The sequence below is a fragment of the Heloderma suspectum genome, chromosome Z (assembly GCF_057233095.1).
Source record: "Heloderma suspectum isolate Gila_16-S chromosome Z, 16-S_ref, whole genome shotgun sequence".
In the NCBI taxonomy this organism is placed as follows: Eukaryota; Metazoa; Chordata; class Lepidosauria; order Squamata; family Helodermatidae; genus Heloderma; species Heloderma suspectum.
In genome coordinates this window covers 10,452,888-10,472,697 of record NC_139476.1, presented here as the reverse complement: position 1 = coordinate 10,472,697, position 19,810 = coordinate 10,452,888, and positions in this window count along the sequence as shown.

The window sequence follows — 19,810 nt, the reverse complement described above, 5'->3', positions numbered from 1 at the left end:
ATCGAAACATTGTTGGCAGAAGGTTTCTTCAGACAGTATGTCTGGAATGAAAAAGCCATCACAGCTCAAGAATGCTCCAGTTATATATCTGTAAATAAAGCAAATATTACAGAAAGACACACAGAATCTCCAGTGATCTCTTGTCATGGTTTGGGAAAGTGGGAAGAGGATAACAGTGTCACTGCATTTCTAAAAACGGTAAAAACCATACATTTGCAATTTCTGGAAAGAGGCTTTTTTGCTGAGATTTTGCTTTCAAACATTAGACCATTCTTTATAGAAGGGCTAAGGAATCTCTTTTCTGTCACACACACATTCTCGCAAGCATTATTTTTCAGGGATCACATGATAGCTGTGGGAAGGAGCCAATGGTGAGCAAGGGCACCCCCTTTTTTTCTTTTTCTCTCATTTTTTCTGCCACCCCTTTTCTCCCTCTCTCCCTCTCCCTCCCTTTCATTCTCTCATACACATCCACTGCCTTCTCTTTCTTTGATAACTTTTTTCTGTCTGACACAACCTTTCTTTCTTTCTTTCTTTCTTTCTTTCTTTCTTTCTTTCTTTCTGCCACCCCTTCCTTCCTTCCCTTCTCTCTCTCTTTCTCTGACACTCCCTTTTCTCTATATGACACCACCTTTTCTCTCTTTCACTGACATCTTTTCTCTTTCTGCCACCCCTTCTTTCTCCCCCCCCCCCTCTCTCTCAGACACAATGTCTGGAATGAAAAAGCCAAAAGGTTGTGTCACACCCCTCCTCACCCAGCTAAAGAGAGGCAAGTGAATGAGGTATTGGTGTATGCGTGTGTGTGTGAAGAAACCTCCATTTCAGGGTCAGTGATAGAAATAGAGAGGGAGAGAGTTAGCAAAAAGCCTAGAAGCATCTTGGGGTAAAGGCTGTCTCTCTGGAGAACTGATGTGGGGTCACAAAGCAGAGATGCTTGTCTCTTTATGTACCCTTGTATATGTGTAAATAAAGCAAATATTACAGAAAGCTATGCAGAAACTCTAGTGATATCTTGTCTGCAAAAGAGATCAAACCTGGGTATTACTGCCCAGAATGCCTCTCATAGTTTGGAAAGGCAGGAAGAAGATAACCATGTCATTGCATTTCTAAAAGTGGCAAAAACTATACATTCAGAACTTGTAGAAAGAGCCTTTCTTTTGTTGAGATTTTTGTTTTCAAAAGTTAGATAATTCTTTAAAGCATAATTGGGGAAACTTTATCTTTCTGTCAAGGACACATTCCTGCAGTCATATTCTTTCAGGGATCACATGATGACATAGGGCAAGAGTCAAAGGGGGCAGGGTCATCCCTTTTTTTCTTTCTCTCTTTTTCTGCCACCCTTTTGCTCTCTCTCCCTCTAACACTCCCTCCTCTCTCTCTCTCTCTCTCTCTCTCTCTCTCTCTCTGTCTCTGTCTCTGTCACTCCTTCTCTGTTTTTCTCTTTTCAGTCAACCTCCCTCTCTCTGACACTCCCTTCTCTCTGTCTGACACCACCTTCTTTCTCTGACACCCCTTCTCTATCTGTCTCTCTTTCTGCCACCCCTTTACTCTCTCTCTCGCTTTCTGTCTCTTTGACCCCACCCCTTCTCTCTCTCTCTCTCTCCCTCTCTCTCTCTGACACCACCTTCTCTATCTTTTTCTGACATCCTATTCTCTTTCTCTCTCTAACAGCCATTCTCCATCTCTCCCTTTCTCTCCCTCCCTTCCTCAAGCTGGCATTAAAGGGACAGATCACTCTTGCCAGAGGTCCTAACTGACTGATCACAGAGGGTTTTCAAAATTACAGCCAAGGGCCACAGGTTGTCCATGACTGCTTTAAAAGAGCAACCACAAACTCTAAGAAATGTACTCAACAAAGCAGTGGGACGGGAAAGTTTTCCCTCTGCTCAAACTGGAAAAACGTGTATATGCAAATTATCACAGCGTTATCTCTACGACAGACATGCATGACTTTTTTCTGTGTAAAGCAGACCGTTTATCACGGTCCTGAAAAGCTGTTGAGGAGAAGATCGGAAGAGGAGGAGGAGAATATGTAGCACTCCACAGTAGAGGTATTGAGTAGCTTCCCAGGGTGCTCAGTCGCACCCAGTCATCACGTCCCAAAGGCAGCAGCAGCAAAGGGCAGCACAACAGGCTTGCAGACACGTATTCACACCTGATGTATCCCTGGTCCGATCCTGCATGACATAAACTGGCTGTCCCGGAGGAACAGAATGTGGTGGGTAGACTTGGTATCCATATGGAGGGTAACCAGGGTAGCCTTGATGACCTGTTGGATAGCTCCCGGGTGGTGGGTAGCTTGAATATGGTGGAGGATGTCCAAGTGGTTGATGGCTGTATGGTGGGAATGGGACAACTGGGCTCGTAATTTGGGTTGCCATGCTGGATTCCCGCCCTCTTCACAAAAGCCCGTCCTCGTCTCTGGATGGATGGCTCCTTCCTTTTGCTGCTACAGACAGACTAATGGATGGAAAGCCCTTTTTTGAGAAGACAAACTCCTTCCTGTCAAAGGTGCTGTAGAAGTTGGAGCGGTGATGGAAATGCCAGCCAGGGCAACGGTGGGAATGCCCACATCAAGCTGGAGAAGAAAGGCACAAAATGGCTGCTGAATAAAACAACGGACAACCGAGGCAAGGCACAGGCCTGTGCTATCGGTGCGGAAAAGGACTCCACTTGGAATATTAGAAGCTGCTTTATACCATCAGACCCACTGGCCCATCCTAGCTCCATATTGTTTACAATGACAGGCTGTAGCTCTTTTAGGTCTCAGATAGAAGTATTTATTTATTTATTTATTTATTTTCTCTAACACCCAATAGCCAAAGCCCTCTGGGCAGTTCACAACAATTTTCCCAGCCCAATTTAGAAATGTCGGGGATTAAGAATGTAAGAAGAACCCTGCTGGATCAGACCAAGGGTCCATCTAGTCCAGCATTCTGTTCACACTATTGCAAACCAGAACCTGAGATATCCTACATGCAGAGCAGGTGAACAACCATTGAGCTATGGTTGTTCCCCTAAACATAAAATTAAGACTCCAGTCCTCATTGTTCTGAAGAAAGTGTTGATAAAAAAAGGAACATAGGAAGCTCCCTTCCACCAAGTCAAACCACTAGTCCATTTAGCTCAGTGTTGTCTAGTGTGTTGATCTTCTATCAACTCGAGGGCAGAATTCAATTTTCGAGAAGCTCTTGGGGGCCACATTACAGTGATGGGTGGAGCCAAAGGCAAAGGGGGCGGAGCCAAAATACAAAAATACCTGCATATTTTATCTTAAAGCTCTTATTGCCAGTAAGTATGATTTGTGAAAGGCATTTTGACCTTTTAGAAAACTGCACAATAGCTGGGAAACCACAAAATGATCAGTAGTCAGGGAAAGGGGGCAGGGTCAACTGGGAGCCCTGGAGGGCTGAATCAGGATCCCAAGAGGGCTGGACTTGGCCTTTGGCCCCGAGGTTCCCCATCCCTGGCATACGGTGCGGCCCGGTTTTGACTGTTCATTTTTATCATTGTTTTTACTATGGCTCTATTACATTTTAAGCTTCATCATGCAACACGGTGTGAGGGGTTGCCATTAAAAGGTGGCTTATCCCTCTACAATGTAAATAAATACATTCCTTCTTTTCCCCTCCTTTGAGGGGTCACTCACCTTGAAAGTCATAGAGGTGTCAAGCAAAGGAACAACAACCCCATACCCCAAAGCAACTTGAACAGATCTAAACACAGCAAGGGCCCAGAACCGAGTTCAGGGAACATGGTCCCCAATCTCTGGTCCTCTCTGGCCAGGACTGGAAAGAGTGGGGCTATAGCCAACCATCCTTCCTAAGCTATCCTATTGTGACATCATCTCTCCTCCAGGAGGAGGCCTCCCTTAGGAGAAAGAAACGTTCCCTTAAAAGGATTAACCAAGGTAGTCCCCATCCCATCTCATGGGCCAATCGAAAACCTGCTTTAAGGTTGCGCTTACTTCAGGCTTGTGGGATCTACTTTGTGAGGGCTTTTTTTAACTAGCACCCCCAAGATCCCCCACAATTGGAGCCAAGGGCGAAATGACCCTGGATTGTGGATGGGGTGATGGGAGTTGTAGTCAAACACATCTGGAGGGTACCACATTGGAGAAGGCTGCTCTAGAGTCTCTGTCTCTCACACATAACATAACAGTCCTTATTGGTACACTTCCAGCCTAAACACTGGACTGGTTTTCCACTCTTACTTTTCCAAAATGGAGGGGGTTCACCATAGAGACGCCAGATGATAGAGCAACACCACTCAGGGGGGCATGGCCATCTGGGAACTCCCAAGGGCAGGATCGGAACCCCAGGTGGGCCAAATTTGGCCCATATAGCTGAGGTTCAACCACAGGGAGAGGATCAAGGGCAGTGGTTTCTTTTTCATTCTGTACGAGATGTTTAGGCAATGCAGCATTGTACATTATTTCTTATCTCTATGGTCTTCCATATATCTCTGCAGGCTGAGAAACAACAACCCAGCCAACCTAACTAACCAAGTTAGTCCCCATCCCATGCAATTGAAAATCTGCTTTTCAGCTGGGCAGCCCTCAGGCTTGAGGGATCTACTTGGTTTGTTTTACTATATCCCCAAGATCCACCACTACCTGGAATCAGGTACAAAATAGTGGTTCAGGATGGCAGGCATATGCTAAGAATTCATTTATTTTTATTTATTTAAAGTTTTTTTAGCCCCCTCCTCAGCCAAAGAAGGCCCCTAGGACAGCTTATAACCAATCAGCAAAAAAAAAAAAAAAGGAGAGTCCCTGCCAGCAGGCTCACAATCTAAAAAGAGATGGCATACAAGGAAAAACATATGGGGAGGGAAGAGGAAAAATTTAGTAAAGTGTCAGCCATAGGATGGCTTTCCGTCTCATACCTGGTTGGGTGGGACTTGTCCAGCCGTGATGTTCTCTTTGCCTGTTCCGGTCTCCCTCGCTCAGAACAGGAATGTGCCAATTTACAGCTACTGAAGAGATGGTCAATATGGGAGCAGGAAGATCAGGTGGTCATGCAATGTGGTTTTTGAACTGTCACTATCTGGGCTACAAAATTTGGAGATGCCAGTAGGGAGCAAGCTGTAACTCCACCTTTCCCAACATGCTGGCTTACTATTCCCACCATGCCCCAGCCAATTTGCAGGTTTGGACTTGAGGACTGAGTGCTTTTCTCATGGAGAATTTTACATTGCATGTTCCCATGTTTAGCATCCAATGGAAGAACAGCCAACGTCGTGTACAAAGAAGATCTCTAAATTAATTTGTTTGTAGGGATCCAACAAAGGGAATAGACTCTACTGGGTAGAGGAACAGGCACAGGCTATTCTAGAACAATCACAAAGCTAGACACAAAAAGGGAAAAGAGGCTATGGAAGGACAAGCCTCTCCAGTGGAGGTGACCTGCAAGGTGTGTGCAATGTTTGTTTTCTTGCCTGAGAACAACATGTCCCACACCTGCAACAAGGGCAAGTTGATCACGCTGCTGGAAGAAAAAGTAAGTGGACTGGAGCAGCGACTGTCGACCCTCCGGGGAATAAGAGAACATGAAGAGTTCTTGGACAGAATGAGGGAACTACAGCAGCAAAGGGAAGACCAGAAGCTTGAAGAGCAACAGCAAGATGAGGCAGTGGGAAATGCTGAGGTGAAGAAAAATGGAATAGAGGATACTCCTTGGAAAAGGGTGACAGTTAGGAGAAGAAGAACTAGACGCCACTCTGCACCAGTGGAAGCAGTGGAGCTGTGGAACCGATTCCAGGTACTTGCTGATGAGACTGGAGGACAGCCTGCAGAGGAAGAATCACAGGGGAACCTGCATGAGAGTGAGCAAGAGGCTGAAGGTCAGTCAAGCAGAGGTTATGAAACCCAGGCCTACAACAAGAAGAAAGGAAGAGTGGTAGTAGTGGGAGACTCCTTCCTGCGTGGGAGCGAGACCCAAGTATGTTGCGAAGACCCGTGGACTTGCCAGGTATGTTTTCTCCAGGGAGGACGAAATAGAGACGTGACTGAAAAGGTTGCCTGCACTCATAAAGCCCACTGACAGGGCTTTCTTCTCATCCATGTGGGAACAAATGATACCGCCAAGCGGAACTATGAAGAAATCACGTCAGACTTTGAAGCTTTGGGACGAAAACTCAAGAACTTTGGGGCCCAGATAGTTTTCTCATCCATCCTTCCAGTAGTTAGAAGAGGGATAGAAAGGGAACGAAAAATACTCCGCGTGAATGACTGGCTACGAAGGTGGTGCGATGAGAGAGATTTGGATTCTGGGACCACGGGCTATACTTCCTGGAAGATGGGCTGTAGGCAAGGGACGGGTTGCACCTCACAAAGGATGGGAAGAATGTGTTTGGCCACAGCATGAAGAACTTCATTAGGAGGGCTTTAAACTGAATCCTACGGGGAAGGGAGATGTAATGTTGGGGGTAACAATGGACGTTGGCGCATGCACTGCAACGGAGAGAACAGCTCTGATAGCGCCCAATAATAATCTTCAGACACATGTAGGAAGAAAGCCAGACTATGAAGCACATGGTCTTCGATGTCTATATACTAATGCCCAGAGTGTGGGAAACAAACAGAACGAACTTGAACACTTAATGCAGGAGGGAAATTATGACTTGATAGGTATAACGGAGACTTGGTGGGATGACTCTCATGACTGGAATACAGCAATTGAAGGATATAACTTGTTCAAAAAGAACAGGAGGAACAGAAAGGGAGGTGGGGTTGCACTGTATGTGAAAAATACATATCCCTGCACAGAAATACAGGAGGATGGGCTTGGTAGCCCCATTGAGAGCATCGGGATCAAAATAAATGGAGCAAAGAATAAAAGGAACCTGGTGGTCGGAGTCTACTATCGGCCACCCAACCAAGGAGAAGACGAGGATGAAACTTTTGAAAAGCAAATAGCCAATGTTTCAAGGAAGCATGATGAAGTAGTAATAGGGGACTTCAATTTCCCCGATATTTGTTAGGAGACAAATTCTGCAAAACATGGCCCCTCCAGGAAATTCCTGACTTGTGTGGCGGATAACTTCCTCCTACAGAAAGTAGAGGAAGGAACTAGAGGATCGGCTAACCTTGATTTGATCCTAACCAACAGAGATGACTTAGTGGATAAAGTAGCAGTTACAGGCACTCTGGGGGAAAGCGACCATGTTGCACTTGAGTTCTTGGTTCTAAGGGAAGCAAAAGTCGAGTGTAGTCAAACGCGTGCCCTGGATTTTAGGAAAGTTGATTTTAATAAACTCAGAACAATGATCAGTAAGGTCCCATGGCAAGCGATGCTAATGAGAAAAGGAGTCCAAGATGGGTGGGAGCTTTTAAAAAAGGAAATTCTCAAGGCACAATCACAAACAATTCCAACAAGAAGAAAAGGTGGAAGACAACAGAAGAAGCCAATGTGGCTTCACAAAAAGCTTAGGGATGACCCCAAAACAAAAAAGGACACATATAGGAAGTGGAAAGAAGGCCAAGTAACAAAGGAAGAGTACAGGCAGGTAGCACAGAATTGCAGGGATGGTGTCAGGAAGGCTAAAGCTGAGAACAAGCTGAGGTTAGCGAGGGATGCTAAAAACAACAAAAAGGCTTTCTTCAGCTACGTGCATAGTAAAAGGCACAGGAAAGAAATGGTGGTTCAGCTATTAAATAAGGATGGCAAAATGATAACAGATGACAAAGAAAAGGCAGAGGTGCTCAATTCCTACTTTGGCTCAGTCTTCTCCCAAAATAGAGTCTATGACCCCCCCTGGCAAACGTGAAGTGCAGGCTGAAGGGGCAGGATTGCAGCTTGAGATGGATAGGCATATGGTCAAGGAACATCTAATTACTTTGAATGAGTTCAAATCTCCAGGGCCAGATGAACTGCATCCTAGAGTAATAAAGGAACTGGCAGAAGAGCTCTCAGAACCACTGTCTATTCTCTTTGAGAAATCATGAAGGATGGGGGAAGTGCCAGATGACTGGAAGAGGACTAACGTTGTCCCTATCTTCAAAAAGGGTAAAAAGGAGGAACCTGGGAACTACAGACCAGTCAGTCTGACATCAATCCCAGGGAACATTCTGGAGCAGATGATAAAGCAATCCATCTGGAAGCACCTTGAAAACAATGCAGTGATTACTCGAAGCCAACATGGATTTGTCAAAAACAAGTCCTGCCAGACAAATCTGATCTCATTTTTTGATCAAGTAACCTCCCTTGTAGACCATGGGAATGCTGTAGACATCATATACCTCGACTTCAGCAAAGCTTTCGACAAAGTGCCCCATGATATCCTGATGAGCAAACTAGCTCAAAGTGGGCTAGATGAAACAACGATCCGGTGGATCCACAGTTGGCTACAGAATCGGACTCAGAGAGTGCTTATCAATGGGAACTTCTCAAACTGGGGAGAGGTAACGAGTGGGGTACCGCAGGGCTCAGTCCTGGGCCCAGTGCTCTTCAACATTTTTATGAATGACTTGGAGGAGGAGGTGCAGGGAATGCTGATCAAATTTGCAGATGATACAAAATTGGGCAGGATAGCTAATACTTTGGAAGACAGAAACAAAATTCAAAGTGATCTGGATAGACTGGAGTGCTGGGCAGAAAACAACAGAATGACATTTAATAGGGATAATGCCAAGTTCTGCACCTAGGAAAAAGAAACCAAATGCACAGTTACAAGATGGGGGATACATGGCTCAACAACATTACAAGCGAGAAGGATCTTGGAATTGTTGTTGATCACAAGCTGAATATGAGCCAACAATGTGATGTGGCTGCAAAAAAGGCCAATGCTCTTTTGGGCTGCATTAATAGAAGCATAGCTTCCAAATCCCGGGAAGTACTAGTTCCCCTCTACTCAGCACTGGTTAGGCCTCATCTGGAGTACTGTGTCCAGTTCTGGGCACCACACTTGAAGAAGGATGCAGACAAACTGGAGATGGTTCAGAGAAGGGCAACAAAGATGATCAGAGGACTGGAAACAAAGCCCTATGAAGAGAGACTGAAAGAACTGGGCATGTTTAGCCTGGAGAAGAGAAGACTGAGGGGAGATATGATAGCACTCTTCAAGTACTTGAAAGGTTGTCCCAGAGAGGAAGGCCAGGATCTCTTCTTGATCATCCCAGAGTGCAGGACACGGAATAATGGGCTCAAGTGACAGGAAGCCAGATTCCGGCTGAACATCAGGGAAAATGTCCTGTTAGAGCAATATGACAATGGAACCAATTCCCTAGGGAGGTGGTGGGCTCTCCCACCCTGGAGGTGTTCAAGACGAGGCTGGACAGCCATCTGTCAGGGATGCTCTGACTTGGATTCCTGCATTGAGCAGGGGGTTGGACTCAATGGCCTTGTAGACCCCTTCCAACCCTACTATTCTATGATTCTATGACTGTTAAAACTAATAGATTACAATAAACTAAATATGTGGCATTGCCCAGTTATATGGAAAAGCACTATACAATTAATAGGAATTAGTAAACAAAAAAGTAAAATTGGGTGAAAAGTAATATAAATACAATAGACAGGTAATGTTTTTCACTTCAAGTTATAATCCTTGTTTTATATTCTACACTCTTCTCCATCTCCATTAAAACCAAATCCACCATTTAGTGCACAATTCCAGGAAGGAAGGGAGCATTTGAATCGCCTGCTTCCCCCGCCCTCGCCATGTGGATGCTTGAGTTGCATCCACTGTAAATTGGATGTTCTGATTACATGGATTAGAACACCAGGTACTTCAGCTAGTATTAAAAACAAGTCCTAAGGATCCATCCCATGGGGCCGTTGATGCCCGGTGGGGAAAGGAAGAGCAGTCCGACCAGAGCAGGGGCCAGAGAGGTTTTCGCCTGCCTCCCTTTCTCTTGGTTTTCTAGGGTACCACCTCTCTTCTTCTTCTGACAGGTATAGGAGACTATCCTGGTCCATCAGGCTTTTTGCATGAATTGCATTCCTCATCTTTGCCCCAAGCTCCTGCAGCTGCGTGTTAATTTTATAGTTACAGTCCTGGAGAGAGTATGTTGGGAGCTGTGGAGGCTCAAACTGGCTGTGGCTGGTAGCCTTTGGGCTTGTGTGCAGCTGCCCCGTGTGGTGAGCACTGCACCTTGCAGCCTCTGCAAAAACTGTAGAATCTTCAGGCCCTGAACTGACTCTGCCCATCCCAGCTGGCCATTGGACCCTCCTAGACAGGAAGGAGTATAAAAGAGCTTCCCGTTCCAGTTGAGTCTTGCTTGAGCAACAAGGTCTTCCTGAGCTGTGATGCGTTCCTGTACCCTTGGTTGTTCTTTGGTCCTGGCTACTGGCTTGAGAATATATAAGTAAGAGGAGCCCTGCTGGATCAGACCCAGGGTCCATCTAGTCCAGCATTCTGTTCACACAGTGGCCAACCAGCTGTCGACCAGGAACCCACAAGCACAACAGCACCTTCCTGCCCATGCTCCCCAGTAACTGGTGTATATAGACTCACTGCCTCTGGTCCTGGAGGTAGCACATAGCCATCAAGAGTAGTAGCCATTGATAGCTCCAGGAATTTGTCTAACCCCCCTTTAAAGCCACCCAACTTGGTGGCCATCACTACATCTTGTGGTAGCTTCTGGTTCACTGCTCCTTGCTCACCTCAGATTGCTGCCCACAACCCAGTTCTGACATTGGATAGCTTAGCTTAGCTTCTTGAGGGCAGAGTTAGATATTAAAGATGAGGATATGTACCAAAGCTTCCAGAAGCAAGAATTTCCAGTCCAGCTTAATCAAAACCAACCATAATATGAGCCATTTTTCATTGCCACTGCTCCTTTTTCCCTTCACTTCTGCCCCCTCCAACTCTGCTTCAGTCTTTCTCACACTTGTGCCTTCCAGTTGTCTAGGATTTCAACTCCCATCAGCCCCAGTAAGCATGACCAGTGTATTCCAAAACATCTGGAGGGTACCAGGTTTGGAAGGTTGACCTACGTCATACACCTCACAGCCTCCTATCACCCTGTACAGCACCCTGTCAAATAAAGAACTCTCTGATTATCATGGCCTAGAACTGAAGAGTTGGTAGATAATGGCAGCAGGAAAATCAGATAGCCACAAACTGCCGTTTCTAACTGTTGCGTGGCTATTTTTTTTATGGTTCTGTTTGCAATCTGATTGGTATTTTATCTTTTCTTTTGTACATCACTTTGGGGGCCAATCACCCATGAAGCAGCATAAAAAAACACCTTAACATAATGCAATTGAAATCTTGATAAGAGTCCTGTTGGACCAGACCAAAGGGTCTGTGTAGTCCAGCAACCTACACCTCTTCATAGTGGCCAACCAGATGCCACCGGGAAGCCTACAAATAGGGCATGAAAGAAAGTCCCTCCCATATTTCTTGTCCCCAGCATTTAGGAATCTGAGATAGACTGCTCCTGCGCAGAAAGGATCCATTTCACTATTATAATAGAGCACCATCAGAAAAGCCCTGCTATATCAGACCAAACAGTCGGACTTGATGGTCTCATAGGCCCCTTCCAACCCTACTATTCTATGATACTTCAGGTATCTGTTCACACAGTGGCCTCAGAGAAGCCAACAAAAAGGTTATGAGGGCAATGGCGTCCCCTGCTGTTGTTCCCCCAGCAACTGGTGAGGCTCCCAGCCAGCCCCCACTAGTCTGGCACACCTCTGGCCACAGAAGTGAGCCAGAAGCCCACCAGCTTCTGACATACCTGAGTTCCTGACAGAGGCTGGCTGATGTGTCTCTGAACATCTGATCCATTCCTATCAACCCTGTTGTGCAGCTGAAAATTGTGCTTTACCAGAGAGACTAAGGGGCTACCTGGTGTCTCAGAGGCCAGGATGCTCTGGATAGCAGGGTTGCTGTCCAGCAAGGAGTCATCAGGAGCACAGCAAGCTTAGACGGTGCTTCAGCACTAGCCAAGTCCCAGCTGCGCAGCTTCATAGCAGGTTCTGCTGCCCTTCACTTCCTGTTCTGCCATTAGGGCCCAGATCCAGAGAATGCAAGGAGTCCTTCTCATGAATAGAGCTTAGGGATGGTCAACCTCATACTGCCAGGTTAAAACTGCACCTCTCATTCTGGGCTTCTGTTCAGACGTGCTGCCAACTCTGGTCCTGGGGTGATTTTGATCTGTCTGGAATGGTGGTGGTGGTGGTGTGTGCGCGCGAGCGTGAATGAGAGAGAGGGAGAGAGAGAGAGAAGCCAGGGTGCGCTATTGCTTACAAACTCGCAGCCTCTTTAAATTGGGTTTCTTCTACAGCTGGTCTCAGGGGGCTAATAAATATCTGCTAACTTCCCTCGAACTGTGTATGTAGTGGAGCGAGCAACAGGGTCTCTTTCAGGAACATAGTGGGACATGACCATTCATAGGTGAGGCTCTCCCTTTTTCCATGCAATGACTCACCCAGCAATATAATTCTTGCTCTTAGAAAAGACCCCTTCATGGATCACTGCCTTGTTGTGGCGAAGGGGCTTGCGTAACTCAGTGAAGCCATAAGCTATGCCGTGCAGGGCCACCCAAGACGGACAGGTCATGGCAGAGAGTTCTGACAAAATGTGGTCCACTGGAGAAGGAAATGGCAACCCACTCCAGTATTCTTGCCAAGAAAACCCCATGGAACATATCACAAGGCTAAAAGATATGACACCGGAAGATGAGCCCCTCAGGTCGGATGGTGTCCAATATACTCCTGGGGAAGAGCAGAGGGAATTTCCAAGTAGCGCCAGAAAGAGTGAAGCGGCTGGGCCAAAGCCGAAAGGACACTCAGCTGTGGATGTGTCTGGTGGTGAAAAGAAAATCCGACGCTGTAAAGAACAATATTGTTTAGGAACCTGGAATGTCAGATCAATGAATCAAGGTAAGCTGGAGGTGGTCAAACATGAGAAGGCAAGACTGAACATCGACATCTTGGGAATCAGCGAACTAAAATGGACAAGCATGGGTGAGTTTAATTCAGGTGACCATCATATCTACTACTGTAAGCAAGAATCCCTTAGAAGAAATGGAGTAGCACTCATAGTCAGCAAAAGGATGGGAAAAGCAGTACTGGGGTACAATCTCAAAAACGATAGAATGATCTCAGTATGAATCCAAGGCAAACCATTCCACATCACAGTAATTCAAGTCTATGCCCCAACCTCTGAGGCTGAAGAAGCTGAGGTAGATCAGTTCTATGAAGACCTACAACACCTTCTAGAACTAACACCAAAAAAAGATGTCCTCTTCATCATAGGGGATTTGAATGCTAATGTAGGAAGTCAAGAAATCACTGGGATAACAGGCAGGCATGGCCTTGGTGTACAAAATGAAGCAGGACAAAAGCTAATAGAGTTTTGCCAAGAGAACACGCTGATCATAGCAAACACTCTTTTCCAACAGCACAAGAGGCGACTCTACACATGGACATCACCAGATGGTCGATATTGAAATCAGATGGATTATGTTCTTTGCAGCCAAAGAAGGAGAAGCTCTATACAGTCATTAAAAACAAGACCTGGAGCTGACTGTGGCTCAGGTCATGAGCTGCTTCTTGCAAAATTTCAGCTTAAATTGAAGAACGTAGGGAAAACCACTAAACCATTCAGGTATGACCTAAATCATATCCCTGATGAATATACAGTGGAGGTGAGGAATAGATTTCAGGGATTAGACCTGATAGACAGAGTGCCTGAGGAACTATGGACGGAGGTCCGTCACATTGTTCAGGAGGCAGCAACGAACTCCATCCCAAAGAAAAAGAAATGCAAGAAAGCAAAGTGGCTGTCTGATGAGGCTTTACAAGTAGCTGAGGAAAGAAGGGAAGCGAAAAGCAAGGGAGAAAGGGGAAGATATATCCAACTGAATGCAGAGTTCCAGAGAATAGCAAGGAGAGACAAGAAGGCCTTCTTAAATGAACAATGCAAAGAAATTGAGGAAAACAACAGAATGGGAAAGACTAGAGATCTCTTCAAGAAAATTGGAGATCTCAAGGGAACATTTTGTGCAAAGATGGGCATGATAAAGGACAAAGAAGGCAGGGACCTAACAGAAGCAGATGAGATTCAGAAGAGGTGGAAAGAATACACAGAAGAACTGTGCAGGAAAGATCTTAATGTCCCTGATAGCCATGATAGTGTAGTCACTGAACTTGAGCCGGACATCCTCGAGAGTGAAGTCAAGTGAGCCTTAGGAAGCATTAGTAACAACAAAGCTAGTGGAGATGACAGTATTCCAGCTGAGCTATTGAAAATCCTAAAAGATGATGCTGTTAAAGTGCTGCACTCAATATGCCAACAAATTTGGAACACTCAACAGTGGCTGCAAGACTGGAAAAGGTCAGTTTACATTCCAATTCCAAAGAAGGGCAACGCCAAAGAGTGTTCAAACTACCACACAATTGTGCTCATTTCACATGCCAGCAAGGTGATGCTCAAAATCCTACAAGCTAGGCTTCCGCAGTATGCGAACTGAGAACTACCGGAAGTACAAGCTGGGTTTCGAAAAGGCAGAGAAACTAGAGATCAAGTCGCCAACATTCGCTGGATCATGGAGAAAGCAAGAGAATTCCAGAAAAATGTCTATTTCTGCTTCATTGACTACGCTAAAGCCTTTGATTGTGTGGATCACAACAAACTCTGGCAAATTCTGAAAGAGATGGGAGTACCAGACCACCTTACCTGTCTCCTGAGAAATCTGTACGAGGGTCAAGAAGCAACAGTAAGAACCAGACATGGAACAGCCGATTGGTTCAAAATTGGGAAAGGCTGCATATTGTCGCCCTGCTTATTTAACTTATATGCAGAGTACATCATGAGAAACGCCGGGTTGGATGAATCACAGGTTGGAATTAAGATTGCTGGGAGAATTATCAACAACCTCAGATATGCAGACGATACCACTCTAATGGCAGAAAGCGAAGAGGATCTCAAGAGCCTCTTGTTGAGGGTGAAAGAGGAGAGTGCAAAAGCTGGTTTGAAACTCAACATTAAAAAAACGAAGATCATGGCATCTGGCCCCATCACTTCCTGGCATATAGAAGGGGAAGAAATGGAAGCTGTGACAGATTTTATTTTCTTGGGCTCCAAGATCACCGCAGACGGTGACTGTAGCCATGAAATTAAAAGACGCTTGCTCCTTGGGAGGAAAGCTATGGCAAACCTGGACAGCATAGTAAGAAGCAGAGACATCACCTTGCCGACAAAGGTCCGTCTAATCAAAGCTATGGTTTTCCCAGTAGTAACGTATGGCTGTGAGAGCTGGACTATAAGGAAGGCTGAGCACCGAAGAATTGATGCTTTTGAACGGTGGTGTTGGAGAAGACTCTTACGAGTCCCCTGGACTGCAAGGAGGTCAAATCAGTCCATCCTAAAGGAAATCAACCCTGAGTGCTCATTGGAAGGACAGATACTGAAGCTGAAGCTCAAATATTTTGGCCACCTAATGCGAAGAGAAAACTCTCTGGAAAAGACCCTGATGCTGGGAAAGAATGAAGGCAAAAGGAGAAGGGGACGGCAGAGGATGAGATGGCTAGATAGCATCACCGATGCAATGAATATGGACTTGAGCATGCTCCGGGAGAGAGCGCAGAACAGGAAGGCCTGGCGTGCTATGGTCCATGGGGTCATGAAGAGTCGGACACGACTGAACGACTAAACAACAACAACAACTTAGAAAAGAGCAAGAATTAAAAAGAAATGCATTACAGGCAATGGATGACAGCCCCCAGCTGAATGAATGGCAGAATATGTGCTGTGCATGCAGAAGGTTCCAGGTTCAATCCCTGGCTTCTCCAGTTATAAAGGAACAGGGAGCATATTCAACATCACTTTTAATTTCTATTTTGCTTTCCCACACAGTGTGCCCAAAGCAGCTCAGGACACAAGAACAGCGATGTGCAAACAAGAATGCACATTGGTACATCAACTGCAATAATGCATCATTGCCACAACAATTCATTTTACCAACACTAACATTAACAGTTTATATTAATTATTAAAGAGGCAATATCGACCCCTAAGACACAGTATCAGTTTCTGTTCATCAGTGATGCATGAGCCAAAGGCAAAGGCACCACACCTTTCAAATGCACTGAGGCATTAACAAACACAAAACAGATACCGCCTCTGCCCCCCAGCCCAACTGCAGGAAATAGCAATTATGTTTCTTACCACCCACAGCCACTGATCTCTCCTATATGCCACTCTCTCGTGCTGGTGCAGTTCTTAGGGCTCCAGCACAAACAAGGGGGTGGGGTGATGTTCACCTGCCCTTTCCCTGTGCTCTGGATACCCCTGGAGCAGGTGATGGGAATGAGTTGGAGGAGGCCTGAAAACAACCTCCTTGCTGGAGAGCTTTTACTAGTCCAAACAGTCAACGTTGGGCTAGAAAGACAAATAGCCTCACCTAGTATAATGCAGCTTCCTATAATCCTTGGGGAGGGATCTTAGCTCAGTGGTACAGCCCCTGCTTTGTAAGGAGAAGGTCCCAGGTTCGATTTCTGGCATCTCTAATTAGAAGGATAGGAAGGAACATAAGCAGTTACCTTATACCAGATGAGACAATTGATCCATCAAGTCCAGTATTCTCTGCACTGACTGCTCGTGGCTCTCTAGGGTTTCAGGTGGGCACCTTTCCTAGCCCCACCTGGAGGTCCCGGGGATTGAACCTGAGACCTTCTTCAGGGGTTGTACATTCCACTAAGCTATGTGCCTTCCCCAAAACATGAAGTAAGATTCCAGTCCATGATTCTAAATAACTGGCTAATTTAAATAAGCACCAGGAAAATGGTTCTATCCTTGTTGTTGTTGTTGTTCAGTCGTTCAGTCGTGTCCGACTCTTCGTGACCCCATGGACCATAGCATGCCAGGCCTTCCTGTCCTGCGCTCTCTCCCAGAGCGTGCACAAGTTCATATTCATTGCATCCGTGATGCTATCTAGCCATCTCATCCTCTGCCGTCCCCTTCTCCTTTTGCCTTCAGTCTTTCCCAGCATCAGGGTCTTTTCCAGGGAGTTTTCTCTTCACATTAGGTGGCCAAAATATTTGAGCTTCAGCTTCAGTATCTGTCCTTCCAATGAGCACTCAGGGTTGATTTCCTTTAGGATGGACTGATTTGACCTCCTTGCAGTCCAGGGGACTCGTAAGAGTCTTCTCCAGCACCACAGTTCGAAAGCATCAATTCTTCGGCGCTCAGCCTTCCTTATAGTCCAGCTCTCACAGCCATACATTACTACTGGGAAAACCATAGCTTTGATTAGACGGACCTTTGTCGGCAAGGTGATGTCTCTGCTTCTTACTATGCTGTCTAGGTTGGCCATAGCTTTCCTCCCAAGGAGCAAGCGTCTTTTAATTTCATGGCTACAGTCACCGTCTGCGGTGATCTTGGAGCCCAAGAAAGTAAAATCTGTCACTGCTTCCATTTCTTCCCCTTCTCTATGCCAGGAAGTGATGGGGCCAGATGCCATGATCTTCGTTTTTTTAATGTTGAGTTTCAAACCAGCTTTTGCACTCTCCTCTTTCACCCTCAACAAGAGGCTCTTTAGATCCTCTTCGCTTTCTGCCATTAGGGTGGTATCGTCTGCATATCTGAGGTTGTTGATAATTCTCCCAGCAATCTTAATTCCGACCTCTGATTCATCCAACCCGGCATTTCTCATGATGTACTCTGCATATAAGTTAAATAAGCAGGGTGACAATATGCAGCCTTGTCGTACTCCTTTCCCAATTTTGAACCAATCGGTTGTTCCATGTCTGGTTCTGACTGTTGCTTCTTGACCCTCGTACAGGTTTCTCAGGAGACAGGTAAGGTGGTCTGGTACTCCCATCACTTTAAGAATTTGCCACAGTTTGTTGTGATCCACACAATCAAAGGCTTTAGCGTAGTCAATGAAGCAGAAATAGACGTTTTTCTGGAATTCTCTTGCTTTCTCCATGATCCAGCGAATGTTGGCGATTTGATCTCTAGTTCCTCTGCCTCTTCTAAACTCAGCTTGTACTTCCGGTAGTTCTCGGTTCACATACTGCTGAAGCCTAGCTTGTAGGATTTTGAGCATCACCTTGCTGGCATGTGAAATGAGCGCAATTGTGCGGTAGTTTGAACACTCTTTGGCGTTGCCCTTCTTTGGAATTGGAATGTAAACTGACCTTTTCCAGTCTTGTGGCCACTGTTGAGTGTTCCAGATTTGTTGGCATATTGAATGCAGCACTTTAACAGCATCATCTTTTAGGATTTTAAATAGCTCAGCTGGAATACTGTCATCTCCGCTAGCTTTGTTGTTACTAATGCTTCCTAAGGCCCACTTGACTTCACTCTCTAGGATGTCCGGCTCAAGTTCAGTGACCACACTATCATGGCTATCAGGGACATTCAGATCTTTCCTGTATAGTTCTTCTGTGTATTCTTGCCACCTCTTCTTAATCTCATCTGCTTCTGTTAGGTCCCTGCCTTCTTTGTCCTTTATCATGCCCGTCTTCGCACAAAACGTTCCCTTGAGATCTCCAATTTTCTTGAAGAGATCTCTAGTCTTTCCCATTCTGTTGTTTTCCTCGATTTCTTTGCATTGTTCATTTAAGAAGGCCTTCTTGTCTCTCCTTGCTATTCTCTGGAACTCTGCATTCAGTTGGGTATATCTTCCCCTTTCTCCCTTGCTTTTCGCTTCCCTTCTTTCCTCAGCGACTTGTAAAGCCTCATCAGACAGCCATTTTGCTTTCTTGCATTTCTTTTTCTTTGGGATGGATTTCGTTGCTGCTTCCTGAACAATGTGACGGACCTCCGTCCATAGTTCCTCAGGCACTCTGTCTATCAGGTCTAATCCCTGAAATCTATTCCTCACCTCCACTGTATATTCATCAGGGATATGATTTAGGTCATACCTGAACGGTTTAGTGGTTTTCCCAACGTTCTTCAATTTAAGCCGAAATTTTGCAAGAAGCAGCTCATGATCTGAGCCACAATCAGCTCCAGGTCTTGTTTTTACTGACTGTATGGAGCTTCTCCATCTTTGGCTGCAAAGGACATAATCAATCTGATTTCGATATTGACCATCTGGTGATGTCCATGTGTAGAGTCGCCTCTTGTGCTGTTGGAAAAGAGTGTTTGCTATGATCAGCATGTTCTCTTGGCAAAACTCTTATTAGCTTTTGTCCTGCTTCATTTTGTACACCAAGGCCATGCCTGCCTGTTATCCCGGTGATTTCTTGACTTCCTACTTTAGCATTCCAATCCCCTATGACGAAGAGGACATCTTTTTTTGGTGTTAGTTCTAGAAGGTGTTGTAGGTCTTCATAGAACCGATCAACCTCAGCTTCTTCAGCCTCAGAGGTTGGGGCATAGACTTGAATTACTGTGATGTGGAATGGTTTGCCTTGGATTCGTACTGAGATCATTCTATCATTTTTAAGATTGTACCCCAATACTGCTTTTCCCACCCTTTTGCTGACTATGAGTGCTACTCCATTTCTTCTAAGGGATTCTTGCCCACAATAGTAGATATGATGGTCACCTGAATTAAATTCGCCCATGCCTGTCCATTTTAGTTCGCTGATTCCCAAGATGTCGATGTTCAATCTTGCCATCTCATGTTTGACCACCTCCAGCTTACCTTGATTCATTGATCTGACATTCCAGGTTCCTAAACAATATTGTTCTTTACAGCATCGGATTTTCTTTTCACCACCAGACACATCCACAGCTGAGTGTCCTTTCGGGTTTGGCCCAGCCGCTTCACTCTTTCTGGTGCTACTTGGAGATACCCTCTGCTCTTCCCCAGTAGCATATTGGACACCTTCCGACCTGAGGGGCTCATCTTCCAGCGTCATCTCTTTTAGCCTTGTGATACGTTCCATGGGGTTTTCTTGGC